Source organism: Lithobates pipiens, unplaced genomic scaffold, assembly GCF_037356315.1.
Source record: "Lithobates pipiens isolate NorthernLeopardFrog02 unplaced genomic scaffold, aLitPip1_a1.2 Scaffold_8, whole genome shotgun sequence".
Classification (NCBI taxonomy): domain Eukaryota; kingdom Metazoa; phylum Chordata; class Amphibia; order Anura; family Ranidae; genus Lithobates; species Lithobates pipiens.
Genome location: NW_027507903.1, coordinates 457418417 through 457440871, shown reverse-complemented (window position 1 = coordinate 457440871; position 22455 = coordinate 457418417). Strand labels below are relative to the sequence as shown.

At 43.0% G+C, this 22455-nt stretch overlaps 1 protein-coding gene across 1 annotated transcript in view; it reads left to right on the top strand.

Annotated features, from left to right (window-relative positions):
• The first annotated feature begins 13069 nt into the window (after nt 1–13069).
• LOC143960156 (NAD-dependent protein deacetylase sirtuin-3-like) overlaps nt 13070–22455 on the top strand; it is a 64035-nt gene continuing 54649 nt past the window's right edge. Inside the window, exon 1 of the mRNA XM_077468466.1 lies at nt 13070–13195. The gene's annotated coding sequence lies outside the window, so the exon portion shown is untranslated. The remainder of the gene's footprint in view (nt 13196–22455) is intronic.

Sequence of the window (22455 nt, the reverse complement as noted above, 5' to 3'; positions counted from 1 at the left end):
CCACGTCAATTTTTTTTAAAAATTTGACACGGGGTTCCCCTTAATATCCATACCAGACCTGAAGAGCCTGGTAATTGAATTTGGGGGAACCCCACGCTTTTTTTTTTTTTATCAATGACTTTCAATGAGTGTTCTCTGTAATACGGGAGCCGACATTTCATTATAGCCACGAGTGATTTTAAATGGCTTTTTTTTCTGCAGAAATTACACTTTGTGCAAGGGCAGTTCTAAGCACGGGAAACATGCGCCACTTCACAGGCATACAATAGACACCCCCCAGGTACGAATATTACACTTTTATTGTTTCACTTTAATCATTATTAAAACCACTGCTCCTGAAAAAACGGCTGTTTTAAAACTTTTTTTTTGCATTGATACATGTCCCCTGGGGCAGGATCCAGGTCCCCAAACACTTTTTAGGACAGTAACTTGCATATAAGGCCGCGTACACACGGGCGGACTGTCTGGCTAACTAAGTCCGTCAGACAATCCGACAGACAGTCCGTCCTACTTTCGAATGAACGGACTTGACCACACACGATGAACAGACAGTCCGCCGAAAGCTTGCGCGATGACGTACGGCACGTACGACGGGACTAGAAATAGGAAGTCCAAGACACAGCAAAGCACCCTTTGGGCTCCTTCTGCTGACTTTGCGTTAGTAGAAGTTTGGTTAGAGGCGATTCGCGCTTTTCAGACTTCAGCTTAATTTGTCCGTTTACTGCGGCGCAGTCTACCTGTGAGGTTTGTATCTGTCTTTCGGTACGCGTGGATCAGTTGTACCTGTTGTTAGGCGCTTCTGGTCCGCTCGTTTCTGGGTTTCAGGTCGTTCTTCATAGGTCTGGCTGTTCTTCAGTGCGTTCAGTTGAGCTTGTTTGTCCAGCCGACCGTTTCAAAGCCATGGAGAGTGGACGTACTCGGGAACGAGTTCGTGCTATATTGGGGCTTGGTGTTGGGGTTAATACTTTGACCCAAGCCCAGTCTGTGAATAGGGTGAGGAGGAGTTCATGGACAAAGAATTGGTTGCGCCAGCGTGACCAATTCTCGCATATGCCTTTACTCCGTGAGATCCGTGAGAATAATCCTGATGATTTCAGGAATTATCTCAGGATGACGGACCCCGTTTTTCACCGTCTGCTGGCTTTGCTGACCCCTTATATCAGCAGGCAGGATACCTGCATGCGGCAAGCCATCACTCCGGAGCAGAGGCTCGTCGCCACGTTGCGCTACTTGGCGACAGGGAGAAGCCTTCAGGACCTCAAGTTCTCGACAGGCATCTCCCCCCAGGCTCTGGGGATCATTATTCCAGAGACCTGTTCTGCCATTATTCGGGTCCTGCAGAAGGAATATATGAAGGTAAGTTTGTTCTTTTAATATTGCATACAATGCATTATATGCATTGTATGTTTGTATTCATTTCATCATGACTTTTAATATCCATGACAGGAATATGATGTGAATGTCCCCTTTATATGAATGCATGCATTTTTTTTTTTTGTTTTTTTGTGTCATTTTGAGCTTTTTACCTTTTTGTGTCCCACGTGCATATTTGCTTTCACTAACGTCCTCAGCATTCAATCCTGGGCCCCTATACACCCACAGCCGAGACAGTTTTTCTCTATAATTCATATTGTCAGCTCCATTGTACTATTTTACTGCCCCCCCACCCTTTGTATACTCTTTGTATACACCCTTTGTGTGTATGTGTGTGTGTATATATATATATATATATATATATATATATATATATATAGATTGTCAACTCATTAATTAGTCCCCCCACCCCACTCAAATTGGTTGCAGGTATTGTCTACTCATTAATTAGTCCCCCCACCCCACTCAAATTGGTTGCAGGTATTGTCTACTCATTAATTAGTCCCCCCACCCCACTCAAATTGGTTGCAGGTATTGTCTACTCATTAATTAGTCCCCCCATCCCACTCACCCACCTAACTTATGTCCCCTGGTCCATCAGAGGGCTGAGTAATCTGTGAATTGGGCCGTCTATTTATTTTTTTTGGCAGAATTTTTTTTTCAATTTTTCTGTTTAACTGTTGTTCCAAAATGTTTTTGAGTTTTATTTGTTATGAATTGTTTTGATTTAATGACTATTTTTTTTCCTGTGTTTGACTCCCCAGTTTCCTTCCACGCCACAGGAATGGCAGACTGTGGCTTCCCAATTCGCTGCCCGTTGGGACTTTCCCAACTGCGGAGGGGCGATCGATGGGAAACATGTGAGGATTGTGCCCCCACCCCATTCGGGGTCCTACTATTGGAATTATAAGGGGTTCCATAGTGTGGTGCTAATGGCGGTGGTGTCAGCACAATGTGACTTTCTTTACGTGGATGTGGGAAAGAACGACCGGATGTCTGACGGAGGAGTCTTTAGGCAGACCGAGTTCTGCCACCGTCTCATCACTGGTGGCCTGGACTTGCCACCAGATGCCGAGAATGTGGAGGGTCTACCGTTTGTGTTTCTAGCTGATGAAGCGTTCGGTCTGAGTGACCATCTGATGAAACCCTTCCCCCAAAGGACCCTCACCCCGGAGAGGAGTGTTTTTAATTACCGGCTGGCCAGAGCAAGAAGGGTTGTGGAGAGTGCCTTTGGCATTATGGCCAGCCGGTTCCGTCTGTTACTGACAGCGATCAACCTAGCAGAGTATAAACTGAACTATGTGATTCTTTGCTGCTGCATTTTGCACAATTTTCTCCGCAAACTTTCAGGGAACCAGTACCTGCAACCTATTGGGCCTGAGGCCGGACTAATATTACCAGAACTCACAGGGCTGGATCATGCCCTTCCTGGCTTAGCCCCCCAAACAGCACGTGAGGTGCGTGACCGGTATGTCAGCTATTTTAATGGTAGGGGGGCTATTCCAATGCCAGCTGACCAATAAAAATTTATTTTTCTTGAAATATGTATTGTCTGTTCAAATTTTTAAGTTTGGTTCTTGTTTGCTTTTCACGGTGCTTGTCTCCTACATTCTCCTAATTCAGGGATATGCAATTGGCCAACCTCCAGCTGGTGCAAAACTACAAGTCAATCATGCCTCTGGGTCTCATGCTTGTGGCTGTCAGTCTTGCTATGCTTCATGGGACTTGTAGTTCTGCAACAGCTGGATTTCCACTAATTGCATATTCCTGTCCTAGTGCATTTGTATTGCAAAGTGGTTTTTGCCAATAGTAAATAAGGCCCTTTGTGACAGAAAACACAAAATGACTTCCCAAACTGGTATTGAGTATTGAAAGAAGTAGACACACACACACACACACACATCTTTTTTTTGGAATTTTTAATAGTGCACATTCCAACCAGTGCCTCTTTTTTAGATATTTTTCTTTTTTGTTTTGTTTTTTTTTTTGTAATTTTTAATTTTTTTTGGAAACATATAAATATATAGATATGTCTATCTACATATATATATATATATATATATATATATATATATATATAAATAAAATTATAAAAAAAATACATAAAATCAAATTTTTAACTATTTACAGAAAACAAGGGGTAAAGCCAAATTTTGAAGATGCACACCAAAAAATGGTAATGTCAACATGTGCTATGTACCATCATGAGTGATCAATGGACGTGTTTGGTGGGTGCAATCCCTTCCTCTCACATACTAGAATGAGGAAGGGTTTGCAAACACCAAATGCGTACATTGCGATCCTCTGATGGCACATAGCACATGTTGACACACCGTGTGCATCTTCAAAATTTGGCCTCTAAAAACAATGTTATAAAAACATTAAAAAAAATATGGCAAGGAAATGAAGAACATGATCTTTCGTTTTAGGGAAAAGGGGCTTAGATTCTCCCTAAAACATCGATCATGTTCTTCATTTCCTGCCTCATAGTGTCCAGTTGTTGCATGGCATGGATTTGTTGTTGCATGGCATGGATTTGTTGTTGCATGGCATGGATGTTGTTCTCCATCAAATCAATCCTGCCATTCCAGGCCATGATCTGCCCAATCAGCCTCTGGGCACTGTCGGTCGTAAATGGCTCTGCGGCTTGTCCTTCCACAACCAGATCATCACCTAAAAACATGTGTAGATAAAAAATTGGTTAAAATATACAGCCATTAATTGTTTACCTTAAGCTGGGTTGTCAGACACTCACTTTGTGGGGTGTGTATCTCCACCACCTCTTCCTCCTCCACATCTAGCCCTGGGCTGGGCTGATCCAGCTCGGACACTGGGCTTGGCTGCTCCCTCACGGACACGGGGCTGGGCAGCTCCATCACGGACACGGGGCTTGGGCTAACTGCCCAATCAGGCTGGTGAGGTCAGGGGGTCCTGGGCTGCTCCGCCTCTTGTCTGAGTCTTTGTTCCCCTATGAGAATGAAAAAACAAAAAAAAAGGTATACTTTTAAGCATAGTGATATTTGAGTTCAGAAATTGGAATATGAAACATTGGTTTGAAGTGGTGTACAATTATTAGCTGGTTATTACAAGCTCCTAGTTTAATACATCATTAAAATAATTTTTTAGTTAGGCTGTGTTCAGACTGCTGCGATGTGCGAACGCTGCAAATCTACTGTGGTTTCACGCATCGCATGCCTCCCGGAGGCAGTTCACACTGCCCTATGTGACCTGCTGGGAGTGTCAGTGTAAAGTTTTATTGACACCTCCAAATTATTTCTCATATCACAGTGCAATCTTTAAACTCGGACAGGAATCGGACCACATGGTGTGAACAACCATGTGATCCGATTCTGCTGTGGACTAAAAAAAGGGCCATGTACAAGTTTGGGCCGGATGCGATGCGAATTCAGCCATACTATATGTATGGCTGAAATCGCATCACACAGAGATCACATGTGATTTGCACTACATTTGATCTCGTACATTGCAGCAATGTGAACCGAGCCTTTAACCAAACTGTGATACTTTATATCTTTTGTCCAAGTTTCACAGACGGACACACTCGAATCATCCCCTGGAGTACCTGTGTGTGATTATGTCAAAAAATGTTCTATGATGTCCCAAACTACACTAAATGATTCCCAGTCCAGATGTTGAACCAGCATTTTATCTATCTATCTATCTATCTATCTATCTATCTATCTATCTATCTATCTATCTATCTATCTATCTATCTCATTTTTTTATTGAGACTACATTACACTGAATACATTTATGAAACTTTATTAAAAATGTATATCCTAAACTGAGTGTGACAATTCAGTTTATCATGAACAATACCAAAAAATTAATAACTAATTAAAATCTAATCAAACACCAGATAAATTTACACCATATACAAACCCATGCTATTTACGTCCACATATACGAACAAGCATATTCGCTCATTACATGAACTATTAACCACACGAACGATCAAATGCGCCAGATTTACAAATATATCGTATACCTATACGAACGATTATGTCCGACAGTCACGATAAACGCGGAGTTTACTCACTTTTTTTCAGGGCCTTTTTGATTCGATGGTATTGGTCCGGCTCCCTGGATTTGATGTCGGACCATCGTTTCCGGAGCTGATCCTTGCCTCTTCGGACCCCAAATTTGCTGTGCAAAGTTTCGGCAACTATATCCATGATGCCGTTTTTGCGGATATTGGGTTTGGGATATGGGCCATTTTCCCCATCGTAATCCTCCCTTCTCAATATATCCACCATCTCCACCATCTCTTCAAAGGCCATGTTTGTGGCCTTATATCTCTTCCTTGCTCCGGAAGCATGGGGTTCAGGGCTTTCCTCCGCGCTGCTCACTGAAATTCCGTCCGCCATTTTCACCTATCAATCTCCCACAGCGGAACGAGGGTAAAAGGGGCGGGGAAATGCGGTCACACGGAACGTCAGGGGCGGGCAACGTGGGCGACGCAGGTGGAGCTTGAACGCATGCGCTGTATATAAAGCGTTACCGCGAGGCCGTACGCTTGTCCGAACGGAAGCAGCGAGTGCTACACGCAACGGTAAGATGGTTATCTTTTTATTTTATTTTAATTTTAAGCCTGCGTTAGGAATGTATATAGTGAGATTTCACCTTATTGATGGTTAATTGATTTTTATGTAGGTTGGTGGTTGAGTGGGGTTGGTGTTTTGTGTGGTAGTGTGGGGTTGGGGGTGGGTGTATGGGGGGGGGGGGTAGTGTGTGTGTGTGTGTGTGTGTGTGTGTGTGTGTGTGTGTGTGTGTGGGGGGGGGGGGGGGGTGGAGGTGGGTGTATGGGGGGGTAGTGTGTGTGTGGGGGGGTAGTGTGTGGGGGTAGTGTGTGTGTGTGTATGGGGGGTAGTGTGGGTGTGGGGGGGTAGTGTGTGTGTGTGTGGGGTAGTGTGTGGGGGTAGTGTGGGTGTGTGGGGGGGTAGTGTGTGTGTGGGGGGGTAGCGTGTGTGGTAGTGTGTGTGTGTGGGTGTAGTGTGGGTCTTGCCTACATTGTCACAATATAAATAGTGTGCATTTGGTCTGACATTATTATTTTTTTTTTTTTTTTGTTTGTTTTTTTGTTTTTCAGAAATCAAAATGCAAAAGTATAACCCAGACCCCTTTAAGGAGGAGGCCTTCCTCTCCACATTTATTGATATAATAGAGTCGCACAGGAGCCTTTGGGATTCCAAACACCCACAATATTCCAGCCGTCCTGGCCGGAGGAAGACACTGGGGACAATTTTGACGTTTGTGAAAACCCGACTCCCCCAGGCAGACATTGACTTTGTGAACTCCAAAATTCAGAATCTGCGTAGCGTGTATAGGCGGGAGCGCAAAAAGATCCTAGACTCCCAAACATCAGGATCAGCAGCAGGTCAGGTCTATGTACCTAGGCTGTGGTATTATGACAGGCTGCGTTTTCTGGATGACACATCAGAAGCCAGGCAGTCACTTTCCACTCTTCCGTCTACCCTTCCCTCCACCCTTCCCTCCACCTCAGGTGAGCCATCCCTGGAAGATCCAGACCCTTCTTTGCTGGACGAAGTTGATGCGCCCAGCTAGAGCCAGGTATATTTTAGTTTCTAAAGTTAGGATTGCTCAAATATTAATGATGTAAAGTTCAATGTTTGAATTGCTTCCAAATCTAGGATTTCATCACAAATTAAATTAGATATAAGGATACAGTAGTTTACACAAATGTGGCTCAAATCTTGGTGAACTGATGGAAAAATGATGGTGTCAAAATGATAGCCTTTTGTATTTCAAGACAAATGTATTTGCAAGTGAGAACTGTAAAATTGTTAGTGATTGATGATTTCAAAATATAGACATATTTTATTTATTGATTTCTTTGTTTTTTACACAGGATGAGCTCACCCAGGAGGAGGCCGGGACCAGTGGTATGGAGGAGGAGGCCGGGACCAGCCACACACAGGAGCTAGCTGGGCCCAGCAGGAGTCGGACCGAAAGCCAGGTCCCTCCCCTCTGCCTAGCCAGCAAAAGGCCCAGGAGGATGACACGGACAGAGGAGGAGTCCTTGGCACTTATACGCCAAGCCACCCAAGTGCTGAGCAAACCCCCCAATCCTGAGGAGGCCTACGGTACTTATTTGGCAAGCAAGTTGCTAGAAATGGAGAAGGCACAGCGCAACTTGTGCGAAGCCATTTTTTTTTATGCGATTCAACGGGGTCTGAAGGGTGAGCTAACACCGACCACCAAACTGTATAACACAGACCCTACTGCTACTGCTCCTCCTCCTCCTCCTCCTCCTCCTCCTACAACAAGTCCACCACCAGAGGCACAGCCTCCAGCGAAGCGTGGAGGGAAGGCTAGACGGAAGAGTCGGAAGTGACTGCCTGGCTTCAGTCTGCTCTGAAAGAAGACGCAGGATGTTGTAGTACCACAGTCTGGGGACATAGATCTCATCTGCTGCTGTTCCTGGTCTTTGGGATTCTAGGACCTGGTTGTGCTCCCTATTTACATGTTACACAGGTTCTGAATTTTGGTGGCCACTCACCTGATGTGTGCCTGGGGGACAAAAGGCTTCACAAACTTCAAAATTGTCTCCAGTGTTGCCTCCCTCTTGATTTAGTTTTGTTCTGACGAAAAATAAATATTTATTATTTCCAAAAATATTGTATGTTTTTTTTTGTTATTTTGGCTTAAAAAACAGAGTTTATTTGTGAGTAGGCAGGTACATGTCAAAAGACTCTGGGGGTTATTTACAAAACACACGTTCATGTTAATATAAATATGCTAACTTCAAGTGCAATTTTTAAAGCACTGCAAGTGCACTTGGAAGTGCAGTCGCTGTAAATTTGAGGCTTAACATTTGAAATGAGGGGAAGCTCATATATATATTTTTTTTTTTTTTTGATATTTTTTTTTGTTTTTTTTTTTATTTATTTTTTAAAATATTTTTCTAAAATTGGAAGATTAATCATAGGATGAGGATGAATAAAAACATTTGGTATAACTCTGTGTGAATATAAGCAGCAAAGCTACTTAATTTTTCTTGCATTATGAAGAAGAAAAGAATGGGCTATATTAAAAAAACACAAAATTAGCAGCATGACGAATATGCTAGCTTCAATACGAACACTAGTTTTACAAGACCGAGCGCTTCCGCCCTGTCCGCCCTGTAAATCCTTTCTGGGCATGCGTCATACTTAGTCCGTCCAACTTGCCTACTCACGAGCGGACTGTCCGCTGAAAACAAAGTTGGACGGACAATATTACGGAAATTCCGAAAGACTTAGTCCACCAGACTGTCCGCTGAAAAAGTCAGCTGAAGCCCACACACGAGCCCACACACGAGCGGATTGTCAAGTCCGTCAGACAGTCCGCCCGTGTGTACACGGCCTTAGCCTTAGCCTTTAAAATTAGCACTTTAGATTTCTCCCATAGACTTTTCGAATTTGCCGCGAACACCCCAAATTGTTCGCTGTTCCTTCTATGTGAATAATTTTCATACCTTTTTTGATCAAAGCATCGGATCCCTTCTTTTCTCCTCCTCCTGGCTTTCTTTGGACCACCCCTGGTCAGTTCAGGCAGTGGGACACACTACAACCGACTGAGTGTCTACCTCGCTGATAATAGCCTTCTTGATCCCCTTCAGTCTGGATTTCATCCTCAACACTCCACAGAAACTGCTGTCTTAAAACTAACAAATGATCTACTAACGGCCAAAACCAATCAACATTATTCTGTACTCCTCCTCCTGGACCTCTCTGCTGCCTTTGATACGGTTGACCACCCCCTCCTCCTCAAAAAACTCCACACATTTGGTCTCCGTGACTGTACTCTTCGATGGTTCTCTTCCTACTTATCCAACCGCACCTTTAGCGTTTGTTACAACTCTACTTCCTTCTCTCCTCTTCCTTTCTCTGTTGGGGTCCCCCAAGGTTCTATTCTTGGACCACTGCTATTTTCAATCTATACTTCCTCCCTGGGTAAACTGATAGCCTCCCACGGCTTCCAATACCACCTCTATGCTGACGACACCCAAATATATTTCTCTACCCCTCAGCTCACTCCCTCTGTCTCCTCACGTATCACTAATTTACTATCAGATATATCTGTCTGGATGTCACATCAGTTCCTCAAACTCAATCTATCCAAAACCAAACTTATAATTTTTTCTCCCCCATATGCCCTTTCCCCTAATCTCACTGTCAAAATCGATGGCACAACCATAAGCCCATCCCCTCACGCCAAGGTTCTAGGTGTAGTCCTGGACTCTGAACTCTCCTTCAAGCAACACATCCAATCACTGTCCAAATCCTGCCGCCTCAACCTCTGCAACATCTCCAAAATACGCCCCTTTCTAACCAATGAGACAACAAAGCTCTTAATTCACTCTCTGGTCATCTCTCGCCTCGACTACTGCAACTCCCTTCTCATTGGCTTGCCTCTACATAGTCTATCACCTCTTCAATCCATCATGAATGCCGCTGCCAGACTCATCCACCTTACCAGTCACTCTGTGTCTGCTACTCCTCTCTGTCAATCCCTCCACTGGCTTCTGCTCAGCCAAAGAATTAAATTCAAAATACTAACAACTACATACAAAGCCATCCACAACTCTGCCCCCAGCTACATCACTAGCTTAGTCTCTACATACCAACCTACTCGTTCTCTTCGTTCCTCTCAAGACCTCCCGCTCTCCAGCTCCCTCATCACCTCCTCCCATACTCGCCTCCAGGACTTTTCCAAAGCCTCTCCAATCCTATGGAATGCCCTACCCCAATCTGTCCGCCTATCTCCTACTTTATTAGCTTTTAGACGATCCCTGAAAACACTTCTCTTCGAAGAAGCCTACCCTACCCACACCTAACTGTATTTTCATTTTCTCCATCAGCTCATCCCCCCCACAGTTATTACCTTTTGTTTCAACTTGACCCTCCCTTCTAGATTGTAAGCTCTAACGAGCAGGGCCCTCTGATCCCTCCTGTATTGATTTGTATTGTAAGCGTACTGTCTGCCCTTGTATTGTAAAGCGCTGCGCAAACTGTTGGCACTATATAAATCCTGAATAATAATGATCATTTGCTAATTCACTGCTCTCGGAAGTACTACCACCATACCAGCAGCACCTTCACAAGCGCAGGAGTATTTCATTCTTTCTTTGTTCACATCTAAAAAGTGAAAGCTGCCCGTAGGCAGGTGAAGTCTGCTTTCTCCACTGTAGGCAAAAGATATCCTATTAGATGCTGCAGCCCATGTGACTCCTGCAGCCATCTTGGGTCAGGCAGAGCCTTTTCAGGGCCCGTATTTTGCTTGCATTTGCGAGATGGTAGCATAGGGACAGGTACCCCATCTGTTAGGGATAGTGGTAGTGAAAGGTTCCTGATTTTAGTAGAGCAATCTCCCCTGTTGAGCTATTGAGTTCCAACAGGGGGCACCCCCCAGCTAGAACACTCCGGTCAGTGCTCTCACCAATTGGCTGAGAGCGCTGATAGGGAGCCAATCGGATGCTAGTTTTCCAGCATGCATGTCTGACAGAAGCCAGCCAACCAGTGATGGTGTGTGTTTGTGCATTGATGCCTTTTCACACCATTATGGGTGCTGGTCAATGTGGTGGCATTTTTTTCTGAATTTCAAAGTATCTTTCTAAAAATGCTGCAAGCACCTTTGTGATGCATGTTGGTGCTTTAGGTAGACTATTAAAATAATGAGACTACCCTAACACAATGCACAATAATCCACAGCTACAGTGTAAAGGCTGGATCACACAAGATGCAGCGGGACTGCATTGGGCGGCTATTCCAGTGCAGTTCATGGGCATAATGTCTTGTCTCCTTGCAGTGCTGCGGCTGTTTCACTCTAGGACACAGTGCTTGACAACTCCTGCATATTTGTGCATGTGGGAGGCACATTGGGGCATAGTTGCCCTAGACAGATCATTTAAAATGTACGCACTGTAATAAATCTCAGCACACACAAATTTAGCGTATGTTGCCTTTTTTTGCAGTGCATCACAACCCATTGCGGCTGTGTAGCACAGGTACACCTGGGTGCCTTAGGCCTGATTCACACCTATGCCTTTTTAGTGCTTTTTGCATTTTGAAGATTTGCACTACAGAACGTGTTCCATATGAAACCATGTTAAATGGACTGTAGTGCAAATATACAAAATGCAAAAGCCGCTAAAAAATGCATAGATGTGAATCCAGCCTTACTGCAACACTCTGGTGTGAATGAGCCCCAGGGAGACACTGTCATTTTACCCAGCTACACTTTTCTTGTAATTTTTATTTATATTTTTTAGTATTACTGTAGGAGTATAATGGTACCCAATTTTTGTAAAAAGTATCAAAAAATATTTTTTATATAATAAAAATTGCACATGTATACATATCAAAATAGATACAAAACACATAAAAGCTGCACATAAAACATAACCAAAACCATCTAGTACTCCTGCCAAGAATACCAGTTCTTGTTGGCTCCCCTATGGTCCATAGGCTGGCTCCATAGGGGAGCCACCAAGAACTTGTATTCAAGGTGTCCTAGATGGTTTTGGTTATGTGTTATGTGCAGCTTTTGTATCTATTTTGATATGTATACATGTGCAGTTTTTATTATATAATAAATATATTTTGATAATTTTTACAAAAATTGGGTACCATTATAGCCCTTGTATTAAGTTTGTTATTGTCCATATTTTGTATATCATTGCTTAGAATGAGGTACCAGAACGATATGGTCTACCAAGTGAGGGTCTCTCATTGAGACCTTCCTCCCAGTTTCCTGTTTTCATATTACTGTAGGGGATGGCATGAACAAAAATCACTAAATATTCCATAGTGCAATCACTTCCCTTGAAAGTGTCTGCAGAGAACTAAAATAAAAAAAATAAAAAATCATGTCCCATGTAAGGCACCTTTCACGCGGAGGCACTTCTAAGGCTACTTTCACACTGATGCGCTTTACAGGCACTACAGCGCTAAAAATAGTGCCTGTGTAGCGCCTGTAAAGATCCTCTCTTGTGTCTCCAGTGTAAAAGCCCGAGGGCTTTCACATGGGAGCAGTGCGCTTGCAGGACAGTCAAAAAAGTCATCATCTCTACAGCGCTATTGAAGCGGTGTATTAACCGCTCCTAAAGTGCCCCTTCCCATTAAAAACAGTGGGGCAACGCTGCAAACCTGCCGGCAAAGTGCCTTGCAGGCGGTTTTAACCCTTTTTCGGCACTAGCAGGGGTTAAAACTGCCTTGTTAGCGGCTGAATAGCGCCGCTTTACCGACGGTGCCGGCCCAGTGTGAAAGTATCCTAAATTGCGAGCAAAACATTTGAGCGCTTTTGAAGAGCTTTTCAGGCGCTTTTCATTCATTTCAATGGAGAAGGGCGTTTTTTTCACCGCCCTGCCAGCCCACTGCCCCAGTGTGAAAGCATTCATTGATTTTAATGGAAATAGCTTTTCGTGAGCTTTTCGGGCACTTTTTTTTTAGCGTGAAAGCGACTGGGTGTGAAAGGTGTCTAAAGCTGGCCATACGCCATACAATTTTCTTTAGATTTACCTTCAACTATGTAGTGCATGGGCCTGCCTGATTGCATACAGATTGAAAGTGTTTAGGTTTGATCTCCTATTATATCGTTTTGGTAAATTTAAAGGAAAGTTGTGTAAGAAAATTGTATAATTTATGGTCAGCTTTAGTGAATGATGGAATACTAATTAATTAATCAACAGGATACAGGTTTAGCCTGTTCAGCTGGGTGACGTGTTTCCTATGGACTTGGCTTGGTTGTGGTTACCCAGGAGAGAAGGGAGTGATTACTGCTGGTGCTGGATCTCCTGGTAATTTGGATGTGTGTGATGGTGAATGATCTATGGCAGGAATGGTGCAGATTTGTCCCTAACTGAACGATCTATGGCTGCAATTTTACAGATTTATCGCTAACTGAACATTCTATGGCTGGAATGTTGAATAAGTAAGGAGCTGAAAAGTATGTCAATGTAGTATGAGTAACCTGAGTTCTCATGCACTAAGGGACTGACACACATAGTTACAATTGCTGTTTGTAGATCGGTTTTAATTAGTAACAACTTTCATATTTGTTATAGAAAAATGCAACTGTGGTGTGTTTTCTATTCACTCCAATGCATGTTTGGTGCAGTTTTGAAAAGCATACTAAAGACACAGAACTTTTACAAATGTAAAAATGTATTATTATATTATATTATATATATAGAGTTTATTTTTAAACCTGGTCAAAAACTGATCAGTGTGAAAGGGCCCTAAGCTCTATTGCTGCTATTTCAAATGTGACAGAATTGCATGGCAATGGAAATCGCATTGTTTTCAGATTGGTTTACACCTATGCAAGTTGTGATATTGAGAGATATAATGTGCGTGTGTGTTTTTTTTTTTTTTTTCTCACGTGTTTGATGTATTTTTTTTTTTTGGGGCAGAGATGTCTGTTGCCTGGTGGGAGAACCCAGCAAAAAACGCAAGCACTGTCTTTTGATGTGTTTCCATTGAAGTCTATGAAACCTGAAGGGAGACCCTGACCCTTTCCTAAAAACACACCTGTGGAAAGCGCACAGATGTGAACATGACCCATAGGAAGATATGTTAGATGGACTGTAGTGCACTTCTTCTGCACTGAAAAACGCATAGGTGTGAACCAGGCCTTCAATGTGCCTGTTAAGGATGAGTTCCGCCATGGTTGCAGAGCCCCCAGGAAGTCGGCACTGCGATGCGCTAATCACAAGCAGTGAGACATTGTCCCGATGTGCGGCTGCCAAGATCGGGGAAATGTCTCGCTGCCTGTGATCAGCACTTCCTGGCGGGCTCTGCACATGGGCTGTGCGAACACACCGGAGCTCATCCTTGGTGCCTGTTCTCGGTGCAACTTGGCATGGTGCGATTTTATGGGAAAGGTTTCTGTACCACTTTGGTGTGATTCCAGGAAGGTTGCCACCTCATCCTTTTAAACCCGAACACCTGAATTACACAGGTTCTGAGGCTAATTTAATGCAGATAAGGCACCAAGTGAGATTACCCCCTTAATCAGGCTCAGAACCTGTGTAATCAATATATGTTCGGGTTTAAAGGGATGAGGTGGCAACCCTAGATTCCAGTGCAATTATGGCCCAGTAGACTAGGAAAACCGTATCCAAGTTGCACGACCTAATCGCACTGAAAATCGGATTGTGGCACTGTGAACCTAGCCTTATGTGTATTGTCAGGTTACACCCAACAGGTGTTTTTGCCCATGAGCATCAATGTTTTTGGGCAGCTGCCAGACACGGGTAGCGATACTCAGAATTATTCTTTTGAGTCTAGTGATGCAACCGAAATACACTGGTCACAGTTGCAATGCCCTCCAGGCTGATTTGCAAAAGAACAATAAGGCTCGGTTCACGCTTGTGCGATACGGGAACCCTGTGAATCCACTGCTGGTTCACGCATCGCACCCGACTCACATGGCAGTTCACACTGCCTTATGCAAACAACTGAGAGTGTTAATGACACCCCCATTTCAGCTCGCATATCACACTGAGAACTGGCACTGCAGTGTGGTGTGAATCGCATGCGACCTCGCACCATGCACAAGTGTGAATTGGGACTTGATGCGCTTTTTTTTATTTTTTTTTATTATTATTTTTTTCCTCAACTCATTTCCACTACATGTGCACAAAACTGTAACAGAAAAGTGTCAAAATATGCAGTATCCTATGAAAATACTTCTGTATGCATGTCCAGCTTTTCCAAAGAGTCCAGTACTTCAACTTAGAAATTGCCCTTTGGAGGGGCTCCAATGCTGTGTGTGCATTGATAAACATACTGTAGGTTTACCTGAGTGAACCAAAAGCCCGCCACGGAATCCTTCATGCTGTTCTCATCCATTGTGATGCCTTAATATGCATTATTATAAGGCAGCCCATTTGTTTGATTGGGCTGCCAATATGCCATGACAGATCTAAGGTCGTGCATGCTGTATTTTCCACTAAGGCCTCGTTCACACCTATGCATTTTTAGTGTGTTTTTTGCAGATTTCCACTACAGTCCATTTAACGCGGTTTCCTATAGACCACTAAAAATGCATTGGTGTGAAACTGCTCTTACGCAGTGCTACTAATGCACTATTGTGCGCTACCATTTATCTTTAATACATGGAGGTTGTTACCACATTGGTGCCACTAGACTTCTTTGTCTTAGAGGTTTGCCACACACTGTGCAATTCCCACTGGAGCCGCTGTGGAGATGTGTGAACCATCTCCATAGAGAGCCTGTCACAATCCCCTGACATACGAATTGGATGCGGCAAAACCCACATCCATAATTGTACAGTTTGTAAGGTTGAAAAAAAACAAAAACAAAAAGTCAATCTAGTTCAACCAAAAAAAATACAATCCCATATATACACTCCTATACCCACAGTTGATCCAGAGGAAGGCGAAAAAACCCAACAAAGCACACTCTAATTTGCTACAGCAGGGGAAACAATTCCTTCCTGATCCCCCCCGAAAGGCAATTCGCAATGGTATGAACCCAGACTAAAACTGGGCTTGAGGGACAAAAAAACTTTTATGCTTGCAGCTGCTCCCCCTCCTTACTGCAAGTGTTAACAGCTCATTTTGCCAAAGAAATTGGGCATTAGGTGATATACTTGCCATATTCCTTGTACCTTGTCCACTGACAGATGTTGATTGGCCACCTGAGGACACTGACAGATGTTGATGTCACAATGGTACACCATTGCAGATATAATTGCCGTATTCCTTGATCCTGCAGGCTTTGACCTCTTCTTGAAGTCAGCTTGTTCAATTAAGTTTTGACAATAACTGATTGGTTTCTATGCAGAGCTGCACCAGATTTTGCGCTCTCAAGTTTTAGTAAGTCGACCACCACTCTGTTTCTGCCGTTATTCGTTTTTTACCTGCATTTTACAAGCATCTTTATGCATTGTGCATTTTTGTTAAGCAATGAGAATGCTTTTCCTTTAGCGATATTATGAAGGAATGTGCCGCCTGGTTTTTAGTGTAGAGTTTAGGAGACACAGCTGATTTTACACTCCTGTTTGCAGCTGCGACACAAACTATCAGTCTTCATTGTGGCTGAGCCCGTTGCATGTAAGCTAAATAAGTGCTTGTAACCATGGGATGATAAGTTGAAACAGTATTTGCAGCTGCTGACTTTTTTTTTTTTTTCTCTCTTGCTGATGAATAGGGATGTGCTGAACACCCCCCATTTCGGTTCGCACCAGGACATCTTGAACAGACAAAAAGTTCTACCGACCATGCGAACTCTATTAACCTCCCTGGCGGTATGATTATGTCAGATTTTTGCGTCTCACAGCGGTACGTTGTTTTGCATAGAAATTTGGCATTTTATATTGTAGGCCTGTAATTCTTAGCAAAAACACACTGGGCAAAAGGGTTGTGAAATAATTTCATACAGTAATGTAATCTGTAAGATTACAGTGTACTGTATGTATTATGAACTTTCTATTTTTTGAATTTGCCGTGACACTTGCAGGGAATGGAGCCCAGCACACAGGCAGAGGACAGAGCCCACAAACACAGCGGAGGGGGGCGAGACGTTGCAGGATCCTGCGGACAAGGTAAGTACACTACACCAGGATCCTACAATGCAGTCCCGAGTATGGCTTGGGGTTATCTCTAATGGTACTGAAATTTAACCCTGAGCCACACTCGGGAAAACTGCCAGGGAGGTTAAAGGCTATGTGACATGAGCATGAAAAATCAAAAGATCTAGTTTTAAAGATTTATATGTAGGTTATTGCCGTAAAAAGTGTATGGGGACCCGGGTACCGCCCTAGGGGACATGTATCAATGCAAAAAAGTTTTTAAAGAATCAGTGATTTTAATGGTGCTTAAAGTGAAACATTAAAAATGAACTATTTTTTAATTTTGTGCCGGGGAGGGGGGGGGTTCCCTTAGTCTGCCTGTAAAGTGGCGCAACTGTACAATTTTTTTATTTTTTTTCTAGAATATGCTGCAGCAATAACAACCATTCTAAAGGAACCCTTTTATTTTGTTGTTTTTTTTTTTTTTTTTTCATTTGAACTGTGGCGTCTGCGGTTGGGGGGGGCTTATTGAAATCGGGAGGCCCCAGATCCTGCCCCCATTCCCCCAAACCACCCCCCCTCCCCCATGTGAATGGTATCGGGTACAACGTACACCCACCCATTCATCAAAAAAGTGTCTAGACAGTTTTTGACAAGTCCTTTATTAAAAAAGAAAAGCTATAAAAAATTGTACCGCGATATAAATCCACAGTCAATCACGCCACCCGACAGAAACGAAAAATAGCAAAAGTGGAAACCGATCCGCCTCCATGGAAGGCCTCCCGCCGACTGCGCTCTCTTCAATTTGACAGCTCTTATGTAGGCAAGGGTGGGGCCAGTGACATAACTGGGGGACCCTGTCCCTTCTGATGTCATGTTATATACTCTGCACTGATCACTTTCCGAAGCTCTCCAAACCGCTCGCAGGTGTTTCTTGGGCTTACCGTTTTCACCAGCGCACCCGAGAGACATTATGGCAGTGCAGCTGACTGGTCACAGAGGCACTGAGAGACTTGATCCTCTCTATGGTCTTGGAGGACTGGAGCGTCATGACGTCACTTCTGGTCTAGGGTGAAGGTAAACTCTTCTTTTGCTTAATTTTTATTTATTTTTTTTCTCGATCTTTTGCTGGTAAAGGAGAGATTTGGGATCTCTCCATAAAGAGGACCTGTCATGCTTATTTCTATTAAAAGGGATGTTTACATTCCTTTTATAATAAGAATAAAAGTGATTAAAAAAAAAAAAAAAGGGACAGTGTAAAAATAAGAGCCCCATCCCTCTCTGCTTGTGCGCAGAAGCGAATGCATACGCAAGTTGCCTACGCATATGTAAACGTTGTTCGCAGCACCCATGAGCTATTGCTGTGAATGTTGCCACAAGAGAAAGAATTCTAGCGCTAGACCTCCTCTGCAATCCCAAACTGGAAACCTGAAAACATTTTTTAAGTACTGTAGTTTGTGGCTTCTCCAAAAAAAATTTAATGTTGGTTATCTGACATTCTAGATGTACAGTACTTTTTTTATTTTTGATTTTTAATAATTCAGTTAACCACTAGATGGCAGTGTGGTCCTTTTTCTGATGGTTGTGTGATCTAAAAATTCCTTTTCAGTTACAGTATAGAGGGGTTTGCCAACTGTGCATTAAAAAAATAAAAAAAATACAGATTGTATGAAAATAAAATGCAGACAAATAAAGGCTGTGTTTGGAAAAGAAAAATGCCCACAAAAATTCCCGCACTTGAGTATGAACAGATTACAATATTTTATCGCCTCTAAAAAATTATATAAAATTGAAAATGATGATTTTGTTAAATGGAGAAGTTTTCTGTACTCGCTACAGTGTGATGAGCAGTTGTTACATGCCAACATATAACCACTAAAATGTTATTTCTACAACACAGCTGTGTATTTAAAAATGTAGGCCTAAATGTTTTTAATGCTGCTCCTAGAGGGGGGTGTGTGGGGTGTTTTTTTTTCCCCCTGCATGTTGGCCTATGTGTCAATGCACACATCAACTTAGCGCCTGAAAAACGCCCGAAGTGTGAAAGGGATCTTAGAAGCAGAAACCCCCACTGGCAGTGTGTCAAAGAGCAGTGGCATTTTAGTTGGGAAAAAGCTTGATGCGTGTAAACCTGCCTAAATGTGCATTATTGCTAGACACACTTAGCAATTGAGCGTTGATTTCATTGGCCAGAATAATTATTCTGGCCACTGAAATTAATAACGCGCGCTTGAATGCGCTATATGCGTTTACAAGAGTCAAAATGGTAAAAAAACACTTCTGCCGGGAGGAAAAGCATCTAGAAGAGCTTGGTAAAGTCCTTGTGTGCATGAAGCCTAAGGGTCCTTTCACACGGGGCGGATCAGTTCTGATCCGCCCCGTGGATATCCGTTTGCTCAGCGGGGATCACTCTGCCGATCCCCGCTGAGCAGGGAGATGACAGCTCCGTCTCTGCACACTGCGCAGGGACAGACCTGTCACAGCGCCGCTCTCCCCTATGGGAGATCGGATGACGACGGACCGCAGTGTCCGTCGTCATCCGATCCGCAGACGGATGGAAAAATAGCTTTTTCCTCCGTTACACTTTTTCGGATCGGAGCGGGTCGGATGTCAGCGGACATGTCACCGCTGACATCCGACGCTCCATAGAGCTCTATGGAGCACCCGTTCAGGTCCGCCTGAAAAACTGACAGGCGGGCCTGAACGTAAGTGTGAAAGAGGCCTTAGTATTGTTGCTGTGGGCAGCTTATTATTGTGATGGTGATGTGTCCGTGTAAACAAAACATTTTTTGATGTACTCCCCACAAAAAACCTGTGTAACTCCACTTTAACCACTTTACGACCAGCGCGCGACGATGTACGTCCATTTTTTGAAGAGGGATATCTCGGTAACGGCAGCAGCTGCTGCCACAACAGAGATGTCAATCTCTTCAGGCGCCACTCGTGTGTACAATAATAATGGTGGTCTTTGCGGCGGGTTCGCCTTGAGATCACTGTTATCGGCGGCGAGAGGGGTGCCACCCCCTCCCTCCCGCTGCTTACCGGAGTCATCGGTAGCGGCAGAGGCGATCGGGACATGCCTTCTCTGTGGTATGGAGACGAGTGAGTCACCCCCACCCGTGTCTATACCATAGCAGGGCGGAAGCCACGTCTAAACGTCACTTCCGCCCATACCTCTTAAAGGCACATTTTATTCAATGTCATTTTTTTCAAATGACAATTTTTTTTTCTTTTTTTTTTTTTTTTTTTTATTGCATTTAAGCCCAAATATGAGATCTGAGGACTTTGACCTGTCATGTTTTTTTCGATTACAAGCGTGTTTACATTCCTTGTAATAGGAATAAAAAGTGATCCATTAATTTTTTTTTATCAGTGTAAAAATAAGAAACCTTTTTTTTTTTTTTAAAACGCCCTGTCCCGATGTGCTCCCGCGCAGAAGCGAATGAACACTTGAGTAGCGCCCGCATATGAAAACGGTAGTCAAACCACACATGTGAGGTATTGCCACGATCGGTAGAGTGAGAACAATAATTCTAGCCCTAGACCTCCTCTGTAACCCAAAACATGCAACCTGTAGAATTTTTTTAAATGTCGCGAGGGTAAAAGTTTGACACCATTGCACTAGCGGGCGCAATTTGACATGTTGGGTATCAATTTACTCAGCTTAACATTATCTTTCACAATATACAAAAAAAATTGGGCTAATTTTTACTGTTTTTACTTTTTTGAATAAAAAAATAAACATTTTCCAAAAAAATGCGCTTGTAAGACCGCTGCACAAATACGGTGTGAAAAAAAGTATTGCAATGACCGCCATTTTATTCTCTAGGGTGTTAGAACCCCCAAACATTATATATTGGGTTTTTTTCTAAGTAATTTTTTTAGCAAAAAAAACTGTTTTAAACATGTAAACACAGAGTCTGAAAAAGAAGCTCGGTCCTTAAGTGGTTAATGCCAGGTAATACAGCTGCCAGCAGGGGTACATAAAAGCAGGAGATCAAGATAGATGTGGAAAGTCGGTAGCCTGAAAGTACCAATTGACAGGATACAGGAGGGTGCCCCAGTTGGGGGCTACACCAAGGGGGGGTCCATCCATTAAGGGCGCACATATTCCGCCTCGCCTATCCTTGCCTGCAGCCCCTTTCAGGACACAGTGCATGAATTCTAATGTGGAGGCTTCATATAATATTATTATTATATATATTTTTTTTTTTTTAGCAATTCGAGCCAGAGGCTAAAGATTGCCGCCATTACCAGTAAAAAATGAAGTCCATAAATCTAATACATAGTTTGAGGACACTATAACTTTTGCGCAAACCGATGAAATACACTTATTTTTGTGAAAAAAAAAAAATGTAGAATACATATTGGCCTCAATCGATGAAGAAATTGGATTTGTTTTATTGTATGTATTCTAGCAGAAAGTAAAAAATATATATATTTGTTTTTTATAGCGCAAAAAATAAACCGCAGAGGTGATCAAATATCACCAAAAGAAAGCCTTTTTTTTTTTTTTTGCACCCAACACCGAAGTAAATAGGGGTGCCTTCATCTAAAAATGTGTTCAGAATTTGTCTCTGAACACGGTGAATCAGATGCACTGTTGTCAGCTGAGCAGCTTGTGACGGCTCCTTGCCATAGTTCTCTGATATCCTAGTGACAGTGTTTGGTTTTTACACTTTCTGTTTTTAAGTATCCATCTGTATACTGTGTTGGCTCATGAAAGGTCGCACAGAGGTAGCCTCTGGCCTACTGTGCTGGTCCCATCAGGTCTCCTGGCTGTGTATACACTCTGCACTTGTACAAACACATTTACGGTAAATGCTGTTAGGATTGGGGGGGGGGGGGGGGGGTTCGTAAAAGAAGCCATGTTTAATTAGAAAGTGGAATATTATAAACAGACAAAATCATTACACCAGGTTATAGAAAGAACTGGCATGTTTATCCAAATGCAATTATCCTTTGTGCTTTGCTCACCCTATGCAAACATTTTATAGTCTAACATCCTGTTTCTGCCACTTTAAAAAGTCTGTTTGGGCCAAGCCAGCCCAAACAAACCATTCCCTTCAGGACCAGTTCACACCTGAATTGCACAGGAACAGTCTGCATTACAGTGCTATTTAATGAGATAGAGTGTGTGTGTGTGTGTGTGTGTGTGTGTGTGTGTATATGTATATATATGTATGTGTGTGTGTGTGTGTGTGTGTGTGTGTGTGTGTGTGTGTGTGTGTATATATGTGTGTGTATATATATATATATATATATATATATATATATATATATATATATAATTATAAATTTTCTCTCTGGTATTTATTGGCGTATAACACACACATTCATTTTTAGAGGGAAGTTTCAGGAAAAAAACTAAAATTTTAAATAAGGGTCAGTGAAGCCTGATCAATGCCCATCTGCAGCCTAGAGGGAACAGGGAGGGGGGGGGGGGGGCAGGACGAGCAATGACAGATTACATACAGTGAGCTTCCTATTACAGAGGCCACCAAGTAAATAGGAGATTCT